The sequence below is a fragment of the Tamandua tetradactyla genome, chromosome 8 (assembly GCF_023851605.1).
Source record: "Tamandua tetradactyla isolate mTamTet1 chromosome 8, mTamTet1.pri, whole genome shotgun sequence".
NCBI lineage: Eukaryota > Metazoa > Chordata > Mammalia > Pilosa > Myrmecophagidae > Tamandua > Tamandua tetradactyla.
Genome location: NC_135334.1, coordinates 121,427,305 through 121,448,565, shown reverse-complemented (window position 1 = coordinate 121,448,565; position 21,261 = coordinate 121,427,305). Strand labels below are relative to the sequence as shown.

The 21,261-nt window shown below is 53.1% G+C and overlaps 1 protein-coding gene across 14 annotated transcripts in view; it reads right to left on the bottom strand.

Annotated features, from left to right (window-relative positions):
- TSPAN18 (tetraspanin 18) overlaps positions 1-21,261 on the bottom strand; it is a 183,729-nt gene that overhangs the window by 128,214 nt on the left and 34,254 nt on the right. For 12 of the 14 annotated variants that reach the window (XR_013156955.1, XR_013156958.1, XR_013156957.1 and 9 more), the window contains exon 2: positions 19,859-19,945. The gene's annotated coding sequence lies outside the window, so the exon portion shown is untranslated. Of the gene's footprint in view, positions 1-7,826; positions 8,976-19,858; positions 19,946-21,261 lie in introns of all 14 variants that reach the window. The other 2 variants (XM_077114476.1, XM_077114475.1) reach the window with 2 other exon arrangements.

Genomic DNA, 21,261 nt, shown 5'->3' with positions numbered 1-21,261 from the left:
AAAATGGGCAAGAGACTTGAACAAAGAGAGATACCCAGATGGCCAATCAGTCCCTGAAAGATGCTCAACTTTATTAGCCAAGTAGGCAGATGCAAATTAAAGCACCATGAGATACCATTACACAAGTACTAGATGGGCTAGAATGTGAGAAACTGGCCAAACCAAGTGTTGGCAGGGCCGTGGGGGAGCGGGAGCGTGCATCCAGGGCTGGCAGAAGTGTAAATTGGCACATGCTGGAACAAAGCTCAACAGTTTCTTATAAGGTTAAACACACACCTACCTGATGACCCCGCCCGTCCATCCCAGTGGCTCGACAAAGGTCTACTGACCTCCCACTGTGGGCTACAATGAGACAAGGTAAGACAGTGTCCCCACCCCCAAGGAGCTGACAGCAGTCCTCCTGCACGAGCCTGCGCGTCTGTCTCTTCTCCCTAAAGACTCTTCATCAAAGAAAGCGCGCGTGCACGTGGAGACTCACACCCAAACGCTCACTGAAGCTTGATGACAAGGTAGCCCCAAAGTGGGAACAACCAAAAGTCCACCAATGTATGAATGGAGAAGCTAATTATAGCTATTATTAGAAGGTGGGACACTGTGCAGCAATAAAAAGCAACAAAAGTAACAAGCTATGATACTTGCAACAATATGGATGAATCACGGAAACAGCCCCTGTGGGGGAAGCCAGACCCAAGGGTGCCGGGCCGACCATCCCATCCGGTCCCGTCCCAGGAGGCTCTAGAACAAGCACAGAGAGCAGGTCAGCACTGGCCCCCGGGTAGGCACCGAGGGATGCAAGAGAACGTTCCGGGCTGATGGAAAAGTCTGTATCTGGAGGGAGCGGATGATACGGGTGCACCCACAGCTAGAACAGATTGAACCATACGCTCTAGATCTGCATATAAATCATACCTCAATAAGTCTATTGAGGGGGGAAATGCTTCCAGATGAATGTTTATGAAGGTGCTTTGAGTGTTTTACCGAAGACCCAGGGATGTGGGAGGCCCACGGCCCACGTCCATTAACTGACCACTCAGCAGAGACAGGCTGACCCCCTGCGGCAGGCTATTATGGGACGAGAGGAGACAGTCCCCACCCCCAAGGGGCTGGCAGCCGTCCTTTGGCGGGTGTGCACGTGCATGTGCTTCGCTTCCCGGGAAGTGTCCCGTCATAGCCTCCAGTGCCCACCAGAGGTGCTGCAGCAGTGTAAAGGGCACAGTGGCTCAGTGGGAGACTTCTCCCCTGCCACGCGGGGAACCCGGGCTCGATCCCCGGCCCGTGCACACAGAACCCCCACCCAAAGGAAAAAACAGTTGTGAACAAAATTCCCTGTGAGATACATATCACATATCTGCCTTTGTGTGTGCGATGTATGAATTTAGAAATACATACATGTTGGGAGACAAAAGGAAAAAAAAACAAAAAATGGCGACCCAGCCACCCATGGGTCCCCGCCGGCAGCCACAGCACCTGGACCGGCATCGAGGAGCACCCCTCCTCCGGGAGCCAGGTGGGGAGAGGAAGGGCCTCTTGGGGGCAGCTGGGGGGCGGCAGGCAGACTTCCAGCATTGTTCCACTCGCCTGTGCCAGGCGAAGGGCTTGCCAAGCTTTTCACTCAGAATCAGTAGGATGGGGGGGAGGGTGTCAGGCCTGGCCAGGCCCTCGGGCGACGCAGCAGACGCACCTTCCAAGCACGAGTCGCTGGCTGCTCCCCAGCCTCAGAGAACCTTTGAGAGCATCCTATTTCTCTAATGTGATGACAAGCCAGTCCTTTCTCAACTGCTTTCTCTTAAAGAAACTGACCAAATGTTACGGATTGAACTGCGTTGTCCCGAAGACATGTCCAAGTCCTGACCCTGGTCCTGGGAACATGACCCCATTTGGAGAGAGGGTCTTTGAAGATGTTATTGTTAAGATGAGGCCAAACTGGGTTAGAGCCCAGCTTAACCCAATAGGACTGGTGTCCTCAGAGCGGGGGAATCTGGACATCAGTAAGGGCGGGAGGGGGGAGAGAGGGAGGGAGGGAGAGAGGGAGGGAGAGTTTGTGGCCCAGTTTTACAGATGGGGAAACTGAGGCCTGGGGGTGACAGGACAGCCAAGGTCACATATTAGCAAGAGGCAGAGACTGGGATCCTGAGTTTCTGATCCCAAAAACATGTATCAAGGTCTGATGTTTTCTCCTTAATACAACTGAGTACCACAAAGGAAATGATGGATGGTGGACTGTAACAAGAAGGCGGGCATCAGGCAGCAGAGGTCAGGTCTCTGTGTGGTTTGCCACTATCAATGTGTGCTGGGATGGATGGATGGATGGATGGATGGATGGGAGGGTGGATGGATAGATGGGTGGATGGATGGGTGGATGGATGGATGAGTGGATGGATGGATGGGTGGGTGGATGGATGGATGGGTGGATTCATGGATGGGTGGGTGGATGGGTGGATGGATGGATAGAAGGATGGATGGATGAATGGGTGGATGGATGGGTGGATAGATGGATGGATGGATGGATGGATGGAAGGATGGATGGATTCATGGATGGGTGGGTGGATGGATGGATGGATGGGTGGATGGGTGGGTGGATGGATGGATGGATGGATGGATGGATGGAAGGATGCATGGATGGGTGGGTGGATGGATGGATAGAAGGATGGATGGATGGGTGGATGGATGGATGAGTGGATGGATGGATGGGTGGGTGGATGGATGGATGGGTGGATTCATGGATGGGTGGGTGGATGGTTGGGTGGGTGGATGGTTGCATGGATGGATGGATGGAGGGATGCATGGATGGGTGGGTGGATGGACAGGTGGGTGAATGAACAGAGGGAAATGTGAAATAGGAAGGGTCAGAAAAGGCATCCACCATCAGAGGGCAGTTGCACCGAGCCTAGGATTATTCCTCGACTCAAATGGTCCACCCTCCCTCGAGACCCTGCTCTGCTCTGCATCCAGGAGAGGGTCCCAGAGGGTCCAGAGTTCTGCAGGCCTGGAGCTGCTGGGAAGCAACCAAAGATGGCCAAAAATTTGGTTGCAGCATGAGAGGGGATGAGCGAGGGCATCAGGGGCGTGGACAGAGAAGACGTAAGTTTGGAACAACAGACTCGTGGGAAGGAAGAAGTGTGCACAGAAAAGGCTGTGTGAGTGGGCGAGGGGGAATGGGGCAGGTGTGGAGGGGAGGGGTGTGCAACGTGTGGAGGGGTGTGCATGCCTGAGTGCGTGCATGCGTCTGGGGTGTAGCAGGTGTGTGAGCAGATGTGTGGGGGGGATGCGCAGATGTGTGGATAAGTGTGTGCAGGCCTGTGCACAGGAGTGTGCACGGGGAAGATGAGTGTGAGCAGCAGGGCATCCATGCCCACCTGAAGCAATCGAAGGCAGACAGTATCTTATGAGGCCAGGGCAGCACCATTCTCTCCATGGGGTTGACAAGTCTTAGCCCCTGTCCTGATCTGGAAAGTTCCCAGCCTAGGAAGGCCACCACCCCTTCTTCAGGGTGGAACACCAGCGATCTGTCCCACTCCCTCCTGTCCACAGCAGGCCCAGAAGGAGCCTCACTGAATTGCGTGTGTGTTGGGGCATTTGAGAGCTAATTATTATTTTTATTTATTTTTTTATTAGAGGGACTGAGAAGTCCCTAGGCAGTTCTGAAATTTCTCTGCCCTCTTCACCACTTCCAACATCCATGGGCAGCCTCAAGACCAAAGGTGGGGGTAGAAATTAAGGGAGGAAAATGCAAACCTAGAAAGAAACCGAGTCAAATGGAAGCTTCTCTCCTGCTGAGAGCACCAGCAGGTCAACTCCTGGGGCAGGCTCCAGGCCAGACACAGGTGGCCTGAGGCCCCCAGGGTAGCTACAATGTGTCCCTGGCCAAGGATCTGACTGCACAGACAGGCTCTGATGGCATCTGACCCCCTGGGCAGCAGCCTGGCATGTGGGTCCTGGGGCCATGACAGATGCCAAGGGAGCCTCATGCCTTCCAACCACCGGACAGGCTGGCCTGCTGGTGGCCATCTGCCTGGGACAGTCAAGGCCAGCTCTACCCTTGGTCATGGTCGCCCCCACACTCAAGTTTCTGCAACTCCAGAACTGGGAGCTCCGCCTGGCCAGGCCTCACTACCTGCTTACCGAGGCATTCCCAGGGTCCCTCTAATACTGCACCCAGCAGGTGCACAGAACACGCTGGGGAAAGGATGAACACATGATTGGATTAACAAAGTGGCTGGCTAGTGCTGGAAAATTCCTCAAGGTTAACTGGGCTATCGCTCTCCCCATTTTACAGGTAAGCCAACTGAGGCCCAGAGAGAAGAAATTTCCTCTTCACAAACCCGTTATCAAGGCCTCTCTGAGGTCCAGTTCTCCATTCTAAGGCCAACTCCTATCGATTGCTAGTGCCTGCCCAACATGCTTTACTGGAGATTCTGGAGTCCAATTCATTGTGCCACCATGGATGACTGATGTCTGCATGGGACAGGGAAGGGTGGGGGAACAGCACTGCCTTATAATTAGGGGAGACAAGGGAGAAATTCCCCTCTCCCCTAAGTCCCTCCCCAACTCATCTCTTACAACAGGAATTGCATTCAGCCTGAGAGCTACAGAAACTGGGGAACCCTCGGCAATCACTTCCCTCTCAGAACCTCCCTCCCAGCTCAAAAAGGGAAATAATCCCAGCCCCAACCTACATTTCTACCTCTACCAGCTCCTACTTCCTCCCACATGTCCTAAGCTCTCAGGACACCATATTCCTCACTGCCCCTCCCTGTGAGTCCTTGATGTCTCCAGTGTTTTCTTGTGCTATTCCCTCTGCCTGGGTGGCCCTTTCTGCGGAGAGAAAAACTCCTTCAAGGCCCAGGAGAAGCAGCATCCGCTGTTGAGCCTTCCCCAGAGTCTCGCTTCTTCCCTGGAGGTCTCAGAGCAACTGGATTCTTCAGAGATCACAGCTATTCCTTCTTCCTGTCCCCATAAAATGGGAGACCCCAGACAGAAATGCTACAACAAACTACAAGCCAGGAGAGGGAGGGCTGTGGGAGGAGGGTGTTGGGAGCCACTGTGTGATCTATTAACCGTGGGAGAGCAGAGAGAATGAATTCATTTCCTCCCTGTAGTAATTTGCCTGTAAATATTCACAAACCGTGCAATTTCTCTCAGCTTCCCATTAAAGATAAACGCATAAATAAGCCAGCTCTGCCGGGGGCTTTGCATGCAGGCTGCTGCTCTCCTAAAATACCAGGGTGACTATTTACTTGGCTGCCACGGCCCCCCCCAGAAACTCCCAGAGGGTGTCTGGGAGTGTGTGGGCTGGAAAACGGGGAGGTGGCTGGGCGGGCGGTTGGAGCAGACTTGCGTACGAACCCAGGGACCTGTCCAGCCAGCAGCCCTGAAGCCAGGAGAGGCCGCCTCGCCACCCCAGCCTGACCTCCCATGGAGGGTTTGGAGTCACCCACAGACAGGTCTCAGTGCTCCTGGGTCCCTTGACAAAGAGAAAAATAAACGCCGTCTTGAAATGCTAGAAATGCATGACTTACGGCAGAGGGAGCACAGAGGGTCCCAAACAGAGAGGCTATTTGAGGCCCAGGATCCCTGGGGAGGGGGCGAGATGGGGCAGGCAGCTCCATCCAGAACCCATGCACCTCAAAAGTTGCCAAACGGACACTCCTGGTGACTCCCCCAGGACCAGGAGCCCAGGGGGTGGTAACACCAGCCAGGCAGAGGCGGGAGCTGGCTCAACCAAGGCAGGGGGCCCCCTTTCTCCTCCACACTCCTGGAGCGCCAGTGGGGAGCTCAGACCCAAAGTTCAAACCTCAGAAAATGGTCAGAACATGCGTCAAATCCCGGGCAGCTTCGTTAGCGGGGAGGCCCTTAACGGAGTCTCGGGATGGTGGTGGCACCCCTGATGCAGCACCTGCCTCCGGTCCAGCTCCCTTCCCTCCACTCCTCCATGCGGCACTAGGTGGCAGGCCACTGTTGTGACCCCCACTTTTCAGATGGAAAATTGAGACCCAGAACTATTAGGTCACTTGTCCGAGGTCACACAATGAGGAGGGGGGAGGCAGGATTCAAACTCAGACCTTGTAGTCTCAGAGGCTGTGCACAAAACCTCCGGTGCAGAGACGAAAGGACAGCAACACGGAAGGGAGCCTGACTCATTACCCAGGCATGCCAGGGTGGGTTAGAATTTATGGTGGGTGGGAGGTGGGGGTGTCATTTCCCTTTCAATACATTAAGGTCATGGTGTGCAGCCCCCTCCCCCCATCATCTCAGCAGCGGCTCACAAGGACGGGTTATGACGCCCAACGCACGGATGACGAAACGGAGGCACGGGCTGCTTCTCGGGCTCCCAAGGTCTCCAGCCAGCAAGTGAGAGGCGGGATGTAGATGGGAGCAAACTCACCACGGCCGCCCTTGCCGGCTCCAGCCCGCTCCCCCAGCAGACAGATGTGACGTGGGGCAAGTCCTTCGCCCAGCGGACCTCACTTCTCACGTCCGTGAAAAGGATTTATTAATTTCGTCCTGAGTCACTGCCCCAGGGGAGCTGGGAAGCCAGAAGATGGCAGCGATGGTGAAGGGCGCCGCGGGCGCGAAAGTCAAGCAGCGGCACAGGCTCTAGGGACTGGCGCGTCCACCGCGAGCCCAGGGCCCTCCAGGAGCCTCGGCAGCCAGAGGGATTCAATTACGGTCATTACGGGGCACTTAGGAAAACCAGGGCGCCGCTAATACGTTTTAGAAAGATGTGCAACAGCAGAGGTTGAATCAAAGCGAGTTTTCTACTTAACCCTCAGTTAAACAGAAAATCCATTTAACCACAAGACGCCGCCCTATCTTCCAGGACTTAAGTCCATCGCTGTAGTTTTTAGCTTTCCACCAGGTGGGTTTACATGGCTAGCCGCCTGCAGCTGCTTCAGAAGGAAAAATAAGCTCACTGACGGCGAGAAAGATGCCGCAGAACCTCATGGTTTGCAGCCCAGGACCAACAGCGTGAATGCTGTTCTCTGCCGTGGCGATGAGAGCGCACTGGCTGCCAGGGGTGCTGGGGTGCCGGGGAGGCAGCTCCGGCCGGCAGGGAGAGCTAACTCGAGTCTCCCACCAGCCCGTCCCACCCCTGCGGCGGATGAAGCTGCTACTGCCCCGTAAAAGGTCACGTTCTTGAAGCTAAATCACTCCGGTGGGTGTGGGCACACCATAAGTAGGATCTTTTGGTGAACAGACTCTTAAATTTAGAGATGACTCACCTTATCCAGAGTGAGTCTTAATCCTCTTACTGGAGCCCTCTACGAGAGGGTAAAAGACAGAACAAAGATGCAGAGAAAAGCCCCAGAGACACGGAGAGAAGGACACACACAGGCTCAGAAAGGAGGCCACCGATGCCAGCAGCTGGAAGCAAAGAAACCCAGGAGAGAAGGACGAGCTCAGCAGACGTCGCCATGTGGCATAGGAGCCGAGCTCCACCCGTGGCCAATTTCTGGGGAGAAAGCATCGCCTGTTGCTGCCTTGATTTGGACATTTTTCACGGCCTCAGAATTGTAACTTGTAAGCTAATAAATCCCCACTGTAAAAGCCAGTCCATTTCTGGTCTATTGCATTTTGTCAGCTTTAGCAAACTAAAAGAGCTCACCTTATGAGAAGCAAACCAACACCTCCAGCCACTGGAGCCTCCTAAGAAGGAGGCGAGGAAGGAGGGAAGTGACTAGAGGGGACCCCAAGGGACAGGACCTCCAGGTTTGCTCAGGCACAGAGCAGTGTCCATCAGGGCTGTCGGCAAAGGCTTGACAGAGAGAAAGGAAAAGACCCAAGTGAGGGAAGCCATTCCCCACCAAATGGAAATCAAAACCTACCAGCCAGACAGTTTTTGGCCTCATTCACCAAAGCAGCATTTACACCTCCACAAACAATCTCCAGGCGCAGCGTTGCCAGTTAAAACACGGACGGCCAGGTGAACTGGATTTTATAGAGACAACAAATAGCTGTTTTAGTCTACGCCCCAAATATCACATGGGACATGCCGATGCTAAAAACCACCCATTGTCTTTGTGAGATTCAGATCCCACTGGGAGCCCTGCGTTTCTATCTGCCAAATCTGGCCACGCTCTCCAAGAGGCAGACCCATAACCCCAGGCACGGGACGCACGCTGCATGCCCAGTGCCAGGGCCTGCCCAGCCCAGCGATGGCCAGGAAGAAATGCCACGCTGCCGCGCCGCGGTGGGAGATGCTGAGCGAGGCCAAGCAGGAAGCCGGGCCGAGCACACACCTGTGTCTGAACAAAGACAGGAAACGAACAGGCCTCTTGTCCCAGAGGGCGACAGAGGGATTACGCTTCCCTTAATTTCCCAGGCTCTCGGTAATGTTGTTTTATTGTCTGAACAATAACAGTGCACACACGAGCGTGCGCACGCGCATACACACATGCCAGCAAAGTGCTCAATTTTCCTTATCTTTTGAGAGTAGCCTGGTTCTCCCAGCAGATCCTGAGCTCTCTGAGGACAGTGATTAGGAATCTTTGTCCTCTTGCATCCCAGTAGATGCTCAGGGAACGGGTGAGAGAGGAAGAGAGAAGGAAGGGAGGAAGGAAAGGTGAAGGCACATCCGTTTGCACACACGCCCCTTGGGGGGGGCGGCTCGTCCAGCACCCCGCCCCGCCCCTGGCTGCTGCCTCTGGGTGGTCAGGGCTCTGAGCTCATCGGCCTGGATGTTATTTGGGCTGTAGGAGGCGCAAAGCCAATCCCTGACCGGACCCGCTGCCACCCACTCCCTGAATTTACTGAGAAGCCTTACCCAACACGGGACACATCTGCAGACACGGGGACAAGCCAGGGGCACGTTCCCCGGAGACAGAAAAGGAGTCTGCACCCTCGAGCCTTGGCCTGTCCCTCTCCCAGGAGTCCTGCCCACCTCCTGGCTGCAGTTCAGTTTAAGCAGATGTTGTGCTCCCGAGAAGCCCTGCTCGCCTGTCTTTGAAATCTGGGAGAAAGACTCGCTGGGGAATCTGGAGAGAAATAAAAAAACAGAACCCCTGGATCCTTAGCGCCTGGTATTTATGAGATTTTTAATTAGAACGGCTGCCTCTGCTAAGGGACAGAGAGCGTGGGGGAGGGTAGAGGACAAGGGTCCCACTGAGCAGGGCGGACTGTCCCCGCGGGAGGGAAGCTGCCCGCCTCCTGGTCCGCAGGCCAGATGGTCAAGGTGTGGATGGGGCGCTGGGTGCCTGATTCTCCGTCATGCCACCCACGGACACCCGACTGTACTCAGAACGCGGGTGGCCTCCAGGGGCTGGAGCCAGTGCCTACCGACTGGAAGCTCCCCAGGCTCAGTCCCGTCCTCACGTCTCAGCTGGACTGGCCTCCCAGACAGTCCCTCCCCATCGTGTCCACTGGAAACCACCCAGTCATTGGCAAGACTCAGCCAAGGGTCTCCTCGGGTTCTTCGGACCGTGTCCCCAGGCCAGCCCCCTCCCGCCCTCACCCCCCCCCCCAGCAACAGCCCCCTTGGAAACATGTTGCTCGTGGCCTGCCACGGGTGGGCCATGGGAGAGGCCCGTCCACGGTCCATGAAATGTGGGGAAAGAATTGTCTGGAGGGAATTTAAAAAACAAGTAGAAGCGGACAGTCTAGACAACGTCAGTGGTAAGATACTCTACTCTGAAAAAGCTGCCAGTGCTGCATCATGGGTGAGTTTTCACAAAATGCAGGTAAACTTCAAATGAGCACATTTTTATTATTTGCCCTTTCATAGACATTTTGCCTACGTGGAAGGTAATTCACAGAATACCCACGCACAGTCAAGCCTTGACACACACAAACACAAACCTTCGCTTTGAGAATAAGGGTTCAGAATCCCTTGCATTCTCTTTGGGGCCGGTTCGCACCTCCAGCCCCTGGGGCACCAGTTATTCCTGCACCGAAACAGGCCATCTGAAGGGAACAAGGACGGCCCGGCGGGTGTAAGTGCGACGAAACAGAGCGCGAATCACGGCCAACAGCCTCTGCCTCTGCAGAGCAGCCTCTGCCTCTCACAGGTCACTCTTTTGGAGGCCTTTTTGTCAGGTATCCCCCCCCTTTTTTTTTCAAAGTATATATGAATAAAATTAAAAAGTGGTAATCCATTATTCTTTTGGTTTTTAGTACTGTAATATCTGTTCATTTGTTTTCTGGCATGGTTTTATATATATACGAAGTTCACTAAAAGAAAATTTTCAATGTCTGTGTTTCTTTTCTGCTTATTATTGTAATTCATTTTGTCTCATCATTATTACTGAAAATAATGTTCTTGTATGGAGGAGGCAAGTAGTAAAGCATCGTCTGCCCCAGGGTACGACCCTGCCACACCTGTTATATTCTACGTCGGGCAGCTCAGCTGCACCGTGCTTTCTTCAGGGCAGACACGAAGGGTCATTTTAGCTCCGGGACCCAGAGATAAACAGCTAGAGGAGACAGTTGGCATTTGACAGACGTTTTGGTGTGGATGAGTGAATGAATGAACGAGCGGCTCCTTGATTTGCAGCTGAGACGTACTAGCAGCGCACGCCCCTTTCCTCCGGGGTCCGTGAGCATCTGACCGCGGCCTTGGGGGCCGAGCTGTAAAAGGGCCAGGTGCAGGCCAGAGCCGCCCGAGGAGGCTGGGCAAGGCCCGCGGCCAGGACCTGCATCCTCGGCGGGGAGGCGCTGCCTGGGCGGGAGGACGAGGGCCGTGCTGGCTGCTTTCTCCCTGCAGCTCCAAAGGCAGCAGAGGGGACAAGAGGAGAGGTTTCACCTCAGCACAAAGAGACGCTTTTCCCCTGCCAGACCCACGGCCCACGGCCCTGGAGACGCGCACGCAGCTGCTGAGGACTGCCTGGCGGGAACGTCCCGCCCGCGTCCACTCGCCTGGGGACCTGCCCAGCCCCACCCCACCTCTGCCCGATCTGGTGGAGAACGCTGGTGCACCTGCCAGAGCAGCAAAGGGACTCACAGGAGCCGGGCGGCGTGGCCGAGGTCACTGCCCAGTGCGGCAGGGCCGGGACCCAGGTCACTCTCCAAATCGTGGGGCTTACTCAGGCTCACCTGGGCCACGAGGCTTCTGTTTCCCACTCTGGCATCTCCGGGGCTCTGCCCCACTCCGGGGGGATGAGGCTGTCTCCATTTCTGACCCCTCTCAGCTCCTTCGCTGCCTCTCCACTCCCATGACCGCTCTCTCCAGGGCCACACCCTCCCCACGCCTCCTAACCCTGCCTCGCCTTCCTCCAAGCCCAGCAGTTCTCTACCCTGGGGACACATCGGAATCACACCGAGTCCCAGCCCAGCGATGCTCACCTAATTGTCCTGGGGTGTAGCTGAGGCTGAGGGCCACTGTTCTAATTGCCTGTCACCCCGTCACCCTAGAGATGGTCCTGAAATGTAACCTGAGGTCTTCTCTCTCTCTGACACAGAGACCAAGCCCAGGGACCTGGCTGGAAGCACAAGACCCTTCTGGGAAGTCCAGCCTCACCCACCGTGCCCCTCCCTAAGCCACCCCTCCTTCTGCTCCAGGGGTTATAAACACTGCCATCTCCACCAGAAGGCTCCCAGACCTCCCCAAGTCATCCCTCCAGCAAACTCCTACCCATCCTTCACTGCCCAGCACCAGCGATCAGTGAGGTGGGGCCTAAAGTCATATGCACACGCGCAGACACACATACACACACACACGTCTTTCCTTCCTTCCTGCCGCCCCCGTCCTCTCTGTTCATTGTCCCTAAAACCCTGTGTCATAACTGATTGTGTCTCTCTCTCCCCAACTAAACGATAATTTCCAGGAGGGCAGGAGCCCCATCTTATTTAATCCTCCCCGCAGACACAGTATGAGAAGACATTAAATAAATGTTTGCTGAACAGAGCTGTCTCTGTTTACATTTCTTTTTTAAACATCCCGGCTTTCCCTCTATATTATCATTTTCTCGGAGCAAACTTGTATATCTGTGTCTACACCTCCCCTGGCACTGAGCAACACCCACGTGAGGCCACGTTCCTGATAAGTCTGTTTCCTTCCATTCTGTGGTGGCCTTTTCACTGTCTCGATAGTGTCTTTTGAAGCACAAAAGTCTTAAAATGTGATAAAACCCAATTTCTCTCTCTTTTTTTCTTTTGTTGTTTCTGCTCTGGGTATTACAGCTAAGAAACCATTGCTCTAAAAAACACTATGGAAATGCAATTACTTGCTCAGTGTGGATGGATAGGTGGGTGGATGGATGAAGTGACTTTTAGAAGTCACCACAAAGCACAGAGTCTCCCTCCAGGTGTACGACCTGCCTAGCCAGGCTGCAGTACAGGGCGCCAGGCCAAGGGATGGGTGCATGCCAGGTGTGCTGGGGGCAAGGACAACATTTTCTAATTCACATAAGGGCACCTTTGCTGCACCTCTTCATAGGGAATGAGCTCTTTTAACTTGTTTTATGGGTGACAAACAGGGAAGCCCAGCCCTGCCTTCAACCCCTCGACCACTTGGCTGACATCTTGGCCACGCTGACAGGCCCCTGGTGGGCTGCCAGGCTTCCGCCACGCACTCCCTGCCGCCTGCGTGCTGCCCTCGCATCTCAGCAAGAGGAAGACTGCATGCTTCTTAGACATCGCCTTCGCTCACTCCGCCTGCCGCTGCAGAGCTGGCTGAGCAGATAACAAACGTCAGAGGCTCTCAATTCCACCCAAACTGATCTACAGGTTCAACGCAAAACTGATCAAAATTCCAACAGACTGCTTTGCAGAGACGGAAAAGTTAATTATCAATATTATTTGGAAGAGTGAGGGGCCTCAAATAGCTAAAAAAAAAAACCTTGAAAAAGAAGACTGAAGTAGGAGGCATCACACTTTCTGACTTTAAAGCATATTGTAAAGCCAAAGTGGTCAGAACAGCCTGGTGCAGGCACAGAGACAGACATATCAGTTAATGGAATCAAACTGAGAGTTCAGAAATACACTCTCAGATCTATGGTCAATTGATTTTTTTAACAAACATTTTTAATTGTTAAATATAACATATGTACAAACAAAGGAAAGAAAAAGCAATGATTTTCAAAGTGCACTTCAATAAGCAGTTACAGAACAGATATCAGAGTCTGTTATGGGCTGCCATTCCACTATTTCAGATTTTTCCTTTTAGCTGCTCCAAAACCCTGGAGGCTCAAAAAAGTATATTTTTTTCTTTTCTGTGAAAAATAACATAGACAAAAAAGTAATAAATTTCAAAACATATCGCAACAATTTTTATGTGTAGAACAGATTTCAGAGTTTGATATGGGTTACAATTCCACAATTTTCGGTTTTTACATCTAGCTGCCCTAAGATATTGGAGACTAAAAGAAGTGTCAATATAACGGTTCAGCAATCGTACTCATTTGTTAAACCCGACCTTCTCTGTATAACTCCACCATCACCTTTGATCTTTCTCCCACTCTTTAGGGGTATTTGGGCTATGCCCATTCTGACTTTTTCATATTGGAAAGAGCTGTCAATAAAATGGGATGGGGGTGGAACTAGCTGATGTTCTGGAGAGGCTGGCCCTCTATATTTCAGGACTTATTCGATCCAGGGACTCTCAATTTATTATTATTATTATTATTATTATTTTGCATGAGCAGGCACTGGGAATCGAACCTGGGTCTCTGGCACAGCAGGTGAGAAATCTGCCACTATGAACCATCGTTGCACCACCCACAATTGATTTTTGACAAGGCTCCCAAGTCCATTCAACCGGGACAGAATAGCATACCCACAACTAAAAGAATGAAAGAGGGCCCCGATCTCATACTCCATACAAACCTTAATTCAAAATGGATCAAAGACCTAAATATAAGAAACAGTACCATAAAACTCCTAGAAGAAAATGTAGGGAAACATCTTCAAGTTCTAGTAATGGGAGGTAGTTTATTAGACTTTGCACCCAAAGCACAACCAACCAAAATAAAGATGGATGAATGAGAACGCCTCAAAATCGAATAGGTCAGTGCTTCAAAGGACTTTGTCAATAGGGTGAAGAGGCAACAGATTCAATGGGAGAAAGTATTTGTAAGCCACATGTTCTAGTTTGCTAGCTGCCAGAATGCAATATACCAGAAACAGAACTGCTTTTAAAAGAGGGAATTTATTAAATTGAAAGTTTATAGTTCTAAGGCCGTGAAAATGTCCAAATTAAAACCAGTCTATAAAAATGTCCAACAAGGGGTTACTGTCACTCAAGAAAAGCTGATGAAGTTCAGGGTCTCTCTCAGCTAGGTGGCAACATCTGTTGGCTGTCTCTCCGGGCTTCTTCCTTCATGAAACTCCCCTGGGAGTGTTTTCCTTCTTCATCTCCAAAGGTCTCTGGCTGCATGGGCTCTTGTGGTTCTCGTGGCTCTGCAGCTTTTTCTAAAATATTTCCTCTTTCAAAGGATTCCAGTAAACTAATCAAGACCCACCCGGAATGGGTCTTACTTCTAATCAAAGGTTAATACCCACAGCTGGGCGCGACACATCTCTGTGGAGACAATCTAATCAAGTCCCCAACCTACAGACCTGAACGGGGATTAAAAGAAATGGCTGCATCCACGAGATCTATCAGGGTTAAAACGTGGCTCTTGTAGGGTACATAGTACTTTCAAACAGGAACACCACATATCTAATAAGGGTTTGATATACAGAATATATAAAGAAATGCTACAACTCAGCAATAAAAAGATAAACGAGCCCATTAAAAAATGGACAAAAGACATGAATAAACACTTTCCTAAAGAGGATATACAAATGGCCAAAAAGCACATGAAAAGATGCTCAGCTTCACTGGCTATCAGGGAAATGCAAATCAAAACCACAATGAGCTACCATCTCACACCTACCAGAATGGCCGCTATTTAGCAAACAGGAAACTACAAGCGCTGGGGAGGATGTGGGGAAGTTGGAACACTTACCCGCCGCTGGTGGGAAGGTGAGATGGCACAGCCGCTGTGGAGGACGTGTGACGGCTTCTCGGAAACTTAAGTATAGAGTTGCCCTATGGCCAGCAATCCGCTACTCGGGATATTCCCAGGGGGTGTGAAGGCAGGGACGAAACGGACATGTGCCCACAGTTATTCATGGCGACATCATTCACACATGCCCACAGACGAGTGGGTAAACAAAAAGTGGATAAGCATACGTAGGATGGAATATCATTCATCAGTACGAAGGAATGAAGTCCTGAAGCACATGACATCTAACTCTGAAGACGCTATGTTAAGTTACAAAAGGACAAATATCGTGTATTCTCACTGATATGAAGTTATGATATGTAAACTCATAGACATAAAATACAGGTCACCAGCATACAGAGTGAGGCTAAAGAACGGGGAGCGGTTGCTTAATATGAATATGTGCAGCATGTTCAACTGGGGTGAACTTAAACGCTTGGCAGTGGACAGAGGTGGCCATAGCCCGTTATTGTGAGAATAACTGGCCATGCTGACAGGTGTGTACACGCAGTGGACGGGGAGGTTTGGAGTCATGTATGTCACCAGAAGGAAAGCAGGAGGTTAAAACAAGGGAAAGAACAAAACAGAGAATCTCGTGGTGGACAATGTCCGTGATGTCCTGTACAAATAGAAGATAGTTCTTTCACGAGCTAGGGCAGAAGTACAACACTATTGCAGGGAGTTGATAGAGGGGCATACGGGAAAACACGTTCCCATTGCCACTTATGGACTGTAGTTAAGGGTAATATTTTAATACACTTTCACCAGCAGTAACGGACATAGCACACAGACACTGTGGGTCAGTAATACAGGGGGCATATGCAGTATGGGAGGATTTGGCCTTTCCTTCAAATTTTTATTTCTTTTCTGGAGTAGCGAAAATTTCTAAATCTGATCATGGGGCTGTATGCACAACTATGTGATGATACAGTGGGCACTGCGGAGTGCCACTGTACGTTGAGGGGTGCTGCTGTGTGTTGGGGGTGCCACTGCGCGTTAAGGGGCGCCGCTGTGCATTCAGGGGTGCTGCTGTGCATTCAGGGGTGTTGCTGTGCGTTGAGGGGTGCCACCGTGCGTTGAGCGGTGCCGCTGTGCGTACAGGGGTGTTGCTGTGCATGCAGGGTGGGGTGCCGCTGTGCATTCAGGGGTGCCACTGCGCATGCAGGGATGCCAATGAGTGTTCAGGGCACTGCAGAGTGCTGCTGTGTGTTGGGGACGCCCTCCTGCGTGCCAGGGGTGCTGTTGTGAGTCCTGGGGTGCCTCCCCGGGAGCTGTGGAAGCCACGGTGGGGGGAGGGTGCTGCCACTGGGGCTGGGGAGCCTGGGCAGCATTATGGGGTGCAGCTGTGGACGAGGGGTGGCTCTGTAGTGTGTGGGGTGGGGCTGTGGGGCATGGGCTACTGCCATAGCTGCATGATTCTCGCCATGTGGCCTCAAGTCCCTGAACTGCTCCCCGACTCAGTTTTCTCTTCTCTAAATGGAGGCGATAACAGTGCCAAGATGGCAGGGTGGCTGGAAGGTTTGGATGGGGCACGGAGCGTGCTGAGGGCCGCACTCGGCAAAGCAACCCTCAGCAAGAGGTCCGGCACTCGCCATGCTAGGGATGACAGCCCCAGCGGGCACGCACCCTTGCGGCGCCTTACACGTGAGGCCCAGAGCATCCACCCCTGCCCTCCGCTGCACCGGTCTATAAAGGGTTATTAACGCCGGCGTGCAGGTTTGCGACTGTGTACGGGAAGGACCAGGCATGGGACCCAGCAGACGCGAGAACTGCTTACCCTGAAATGCCCCCAGCCCGCAACCCCAGGGATGCCAAGGCAGAGAGCTGACAGGCCCCCCACCCCCCGCTTTCACATCACATGCAGAAGGAATGTGTCTCCAGGGTGACTGCTCTTTGGGTCCAAACACCAGCTCTCAGGTCCCAGCCCCGAGCTTGTTCCTGGAGGTCCCCTTGGCAGGCCAGGCTCATCCCCCCCACCAGCGTTCGCAGTACAGCAGCAGCCTCACGGCCGTGGCTCATACAGCTGCCCAGGGAGGGAAACTCTGGACCCACTTCACAGATGAAAACCTGAGGCCAAAGAGAGCCAATCCTTCCCCCGCCAAGGCCAAACAGCTACTGAGCGGGCCGAGCCTCTACCCCAGTCCAGCGAGCGCTTCCCGCAGCCTCCCCAGCCCGCCCGCCGGCTGTTCAGGGCTCCACCACCCCAGGCCCTGGACCGCTCTGCTCCCCACTAAGTGAAGAGGCAAGGCTGAAACTGCTCGGCCCCTCGGCTCCCCTCCTGAAGGTAAACCAAGAACAAAAGCTCCCTCGGGCCGCGTTTTCCTGTATTTAGGGAGCTGCTCCTCTCGCACCCGAGGCCCACAGCCTCCCCTGATGGAGACCCATCCTTGGGAGAAAGGGTCTGGGGAAGTTCAGCTCTGCCCACCTGCTTCCCGTACAGACACTGGGAGTCACCCGGGCTCTGCGCCAAGGCAGCCGCGGTCTGCGGGGTCAGGGCTGCACCCAGAGGCCCGCGGAGCTGACGGTGCCCAGGGGCCGGCGGGCAGGTGTGACAGTGAGGGGCGAGCCTCGGCAGAGCCCCCCCACTCCAGCGTGCCCCCGTTTCGCCTGCTCGGCCCAGGATTCCGAGAAGGTGTCCGCCAGCCTGAAGGAATCCAGCACGCGCAGAAAGAGAGAGCAAGCGTGGAGGCCGGGGATGCTCCCCAGCCTCGGCAGCAGACACCCAGGACCAAACATGCCGCCTGCATGCCCATCCACCCCACGACAGGCTTCTTCTGTCCCAGGAACCACACGGGGAGCTTTACGCCCCTCCTCACCTTACGTGTGCCCAGAACAACCCCGTGACGTAGACGTCATGGTCCCATTTTTTTTTTATTAATTAAAAAAAAAGTTACAAGAAGCACAAACATTCCCAACACATACACTCAGCAATTCACAATATCATCACATAGTTGCATATTCATCATCATGATAATTTCCCACACATTTGCATCAATTCAGAAAAAGACATAAAAAGACAACAGAAAAATGTAACAAAAACAGGAAAAAAATTTTTACTTATCATACCACTTACCCCTCGCTTTCATTGATCGCTAGCATTTCAAACTAAATTTATTTTAACATTTGTTCCCCCTATTATTTATTTTTATTCCATATATTCTACTCATCTGTTGACAAGGTAGATAAAAGGAGCATCAGACACATGGTTTTCACAATCACACAGTCACATTGTGAAAGTTATATCGTTATACAATCATCATCAAGAAACATGGCTACTGGAACACAGCTCTACATTTTCAGGCAGTTCCCTCCAGCCTCTCCATTACATCTCGAATAACAAGGTGATATCTACTTGATACATAAGAATAACCTCCAGGATAATCTCTCCTACTCTGTTTGGAATCTCTCAGCCATTGACACTTTGTCTCATTTCACTCTTCCCCCTTTTGGTGGAGAAGGTTTTCTCAATCCCCTGATGCTAAATCTCAGCTCACTCTAGGGTTTTTCTCAATCCCTTGATGCTGAGTCTCCCCTCAATGGTCCCATTTTTGAGATCAGAAAACAAAGCCCCACAGAGGTTCTATGAAGAGCCCAAAGTTTAAAAAGAGAAAGTGGAAGGCAAGGAAACAAACCATTTTCACGTTGTTTTTTTCTGGGAAAAAGAATTTCAGAGAAGCAATTTGGCTACAAGATTATTTTTCATCTTTAATCTTCAAGTCACAGAGCTAATAAGCAAAGGGCATGAACACAGTATTGGAATTCAAGCAGGGGTTTCGAATCCCAGCTGCTGCAGTCACCGCTGTGTGACCTTGGGTGAGTTACTTAACTTCTCTGTAGCCCAGTTTCCTTTTCTCTAAAGTGGAGGCGATAACAGTGCCAGGATGGCAGGGTGGCTGACAGGACTGGTGAGGTGATGCACACGGCACGCTGGGCACTGCACCGGGCGTTTAGACGCCCTCGATAAACGTTTTTAAGGTTACTCCTCTGATGGGCTGGAGCTCTGCTCCGTCTGCCCTCAGACCCTTTCTTCCCAGTCTTCGCTTGAGCCTGGCAATCAGATCCCCCAGAGCCTTTAGGTCCCCTCGCTGCTCCAAGGCCTTCTGGAAGCCTCTACTCTACTCCACCTCGGCTTCCCTCGGGCCCAACACACCTGTCATTTCCCCTGCTTCAGCCCTGGTCTGGAAATCTCAGAAGCTGGAACTGTGAGGAGCTGGAACAGAGATTAACATCCCTGGAACGTCGTTTTATAGATGAGAAAATGGGGCTCAAGGAGGGAACAGCCTGGTGAGGGCCCCCAGGCATGCTGGCAGCAGAGGCTGGAGCAGAGGCCGCGCATTCCAGACGTTTACTCAGGAGCTTTCATGAGACCCACCCCCAGCCTATCACCGGGGACCTGGACTCAAGGCAGCCCCAGATAAGGGCTTCCCAGAGCTCAGGCAGCAGACCACAGACTGTCCACAGTCAGTGGTGGTGAGTGATGGGAGGCCGACTCTGGGAAAGCTTTTTCCTTCCCCCGTGATAGGGGAACAGTGTGGCTGGCCAGGGGAGAGGCCTGGGGGGTCCCTGATGCAGGCCGGCTCTCAGCAGACCCCCAGGAACTCCGCTTTCCCTTTCACAGCTCACTGCCTTCAATCTGCAGACCCTCAATTCCAGTCAACCCTGACGCGTGACCACGACCTGCAGCCCCCCAGCGAGCAGCAGCCCCCCTCGGGGCGACACACAGCAGCCCCAGGCCTCCCGCTGTGCCTGCCCCTGGCCTCCACCCAGAAGCAAACGCCTGGGGGTGGAGACGAGAAAGCCGTCCTTCCCCTGCCCCGCACCTCCGAGCATGCTACAGCGTCGCACCCAGCAGCAGAGGGCCTGCGGGCCGGGGGCGTGCGGCTGCACCCCTATCTCAGAGACAGCAGGACACCACCCCGCCAGATGGGCAAACATACCTCTTTCAGCTGGCGTCTTTTCCTTCCAGCCGAAGGGTGTCAAGATTCTCTCGAGGTCTCCTTGCGACAGTGGCTTCTGGATAAACTCTAGAGGGAGAAGAGAAAGAAACAAATTTTAAACTCTGGTTAGTGGCTCCAGGAGGCACATGGGATGTGCAGCCCCTCCCCGAGGCGTCCGCCCCCTCCTTCCCCTCTGCAGGCACAGAAGCCAGGCCGGGACCCACTCCGGGAAGCGGAACCAAGCACCGGCCCACACCAGGGTCCCAGGACGGGTCCCCAGAGCCCCCCGATTGCGGAACTTCTCGGCCTTTCAAAAGCAGCCAGGGACCTGCACAGCATCCGTGCGAGGCACTGAGCGTTCCAATCAAAACACGGCATCGCTTTTCTTTGCTTCTAGCTAGAATATTATCAACGTGGTGTGGGAACTCTGGTTTTCTAGGCTAAAAACAGGCTTTCTGAGTAATCTTGAAAATGGGAAAGAGAATTAATCATTACTTAATGAATGCAGGCTCTTTGGGCAAACCAACACTTGCCCGATATGTTATCAGGAAGGAAGTAAGAAGAAGAGATAAGTAATAAGAAGCGAGGTCTTGAGTGGTAGGAAAAAAAAAAGGCGCCAAGAGCACAGAGGCCGGAAGTCCAGCTGTCCCCCCCGTCCCTCTGCTGGCTTGACCGGGAGACCAGGTCACAGGAGAGGCTCAAATTCACAGTCCAGGCCGCAGACCTGCCTGTGGAGGCTTGGCCGGCCTGGGAGCCGTTCTGCTCACCCGCACGACTGAGAACCACAAAAGCAAACCTTTTTGCCCGGAGGGCAGCGAGGGGTGAGCCACGTCCCCGGTCCCTCCCTTCCCAGACTCCTCCACCCCCAATGTCTGGGCCCCCAGCAGGAACCCTGATCGAGTTCCGTTTTGTCTCAGGTGATAACGAGAATCATCCTGACGTCCTCCACACCCCCACGAGGAAGCACCGCCACGTTAGCAACGGGGGCCACCAGTTCACAAGTGCCCAAGGCCACACCGCTCGGGTGCGGCAGAGCCGGACTAGAACTCAGGCTGCGGGAAGCCAAACTCAGGACAAGCCCATCACTGCAGGAAAACAGGTACAAGGAGGACAGCAATGAGTCAAGTCAACTCTACAGCTCGCAGCACCCAGGCCCAGGCCGGGGGGCTCTCGGCCCTCCCTGCTGACCAATGCATGAGGGCTGGCTGGAAACGGGGCCTCGTTTAATTTGGCCATATCTGCCTAGATGTCCATCCAGGAAGTGTTAGCACAGGGAGGCCTTCGGCATGATGGGCCAGACTGTGGCTATGCTTGGAAAAATTTATTTTATATACGCAGACACAGAAACATAAATAATTGTTTCTACATATCCATATATAATTTTCATTTTGCATTACAAAAGT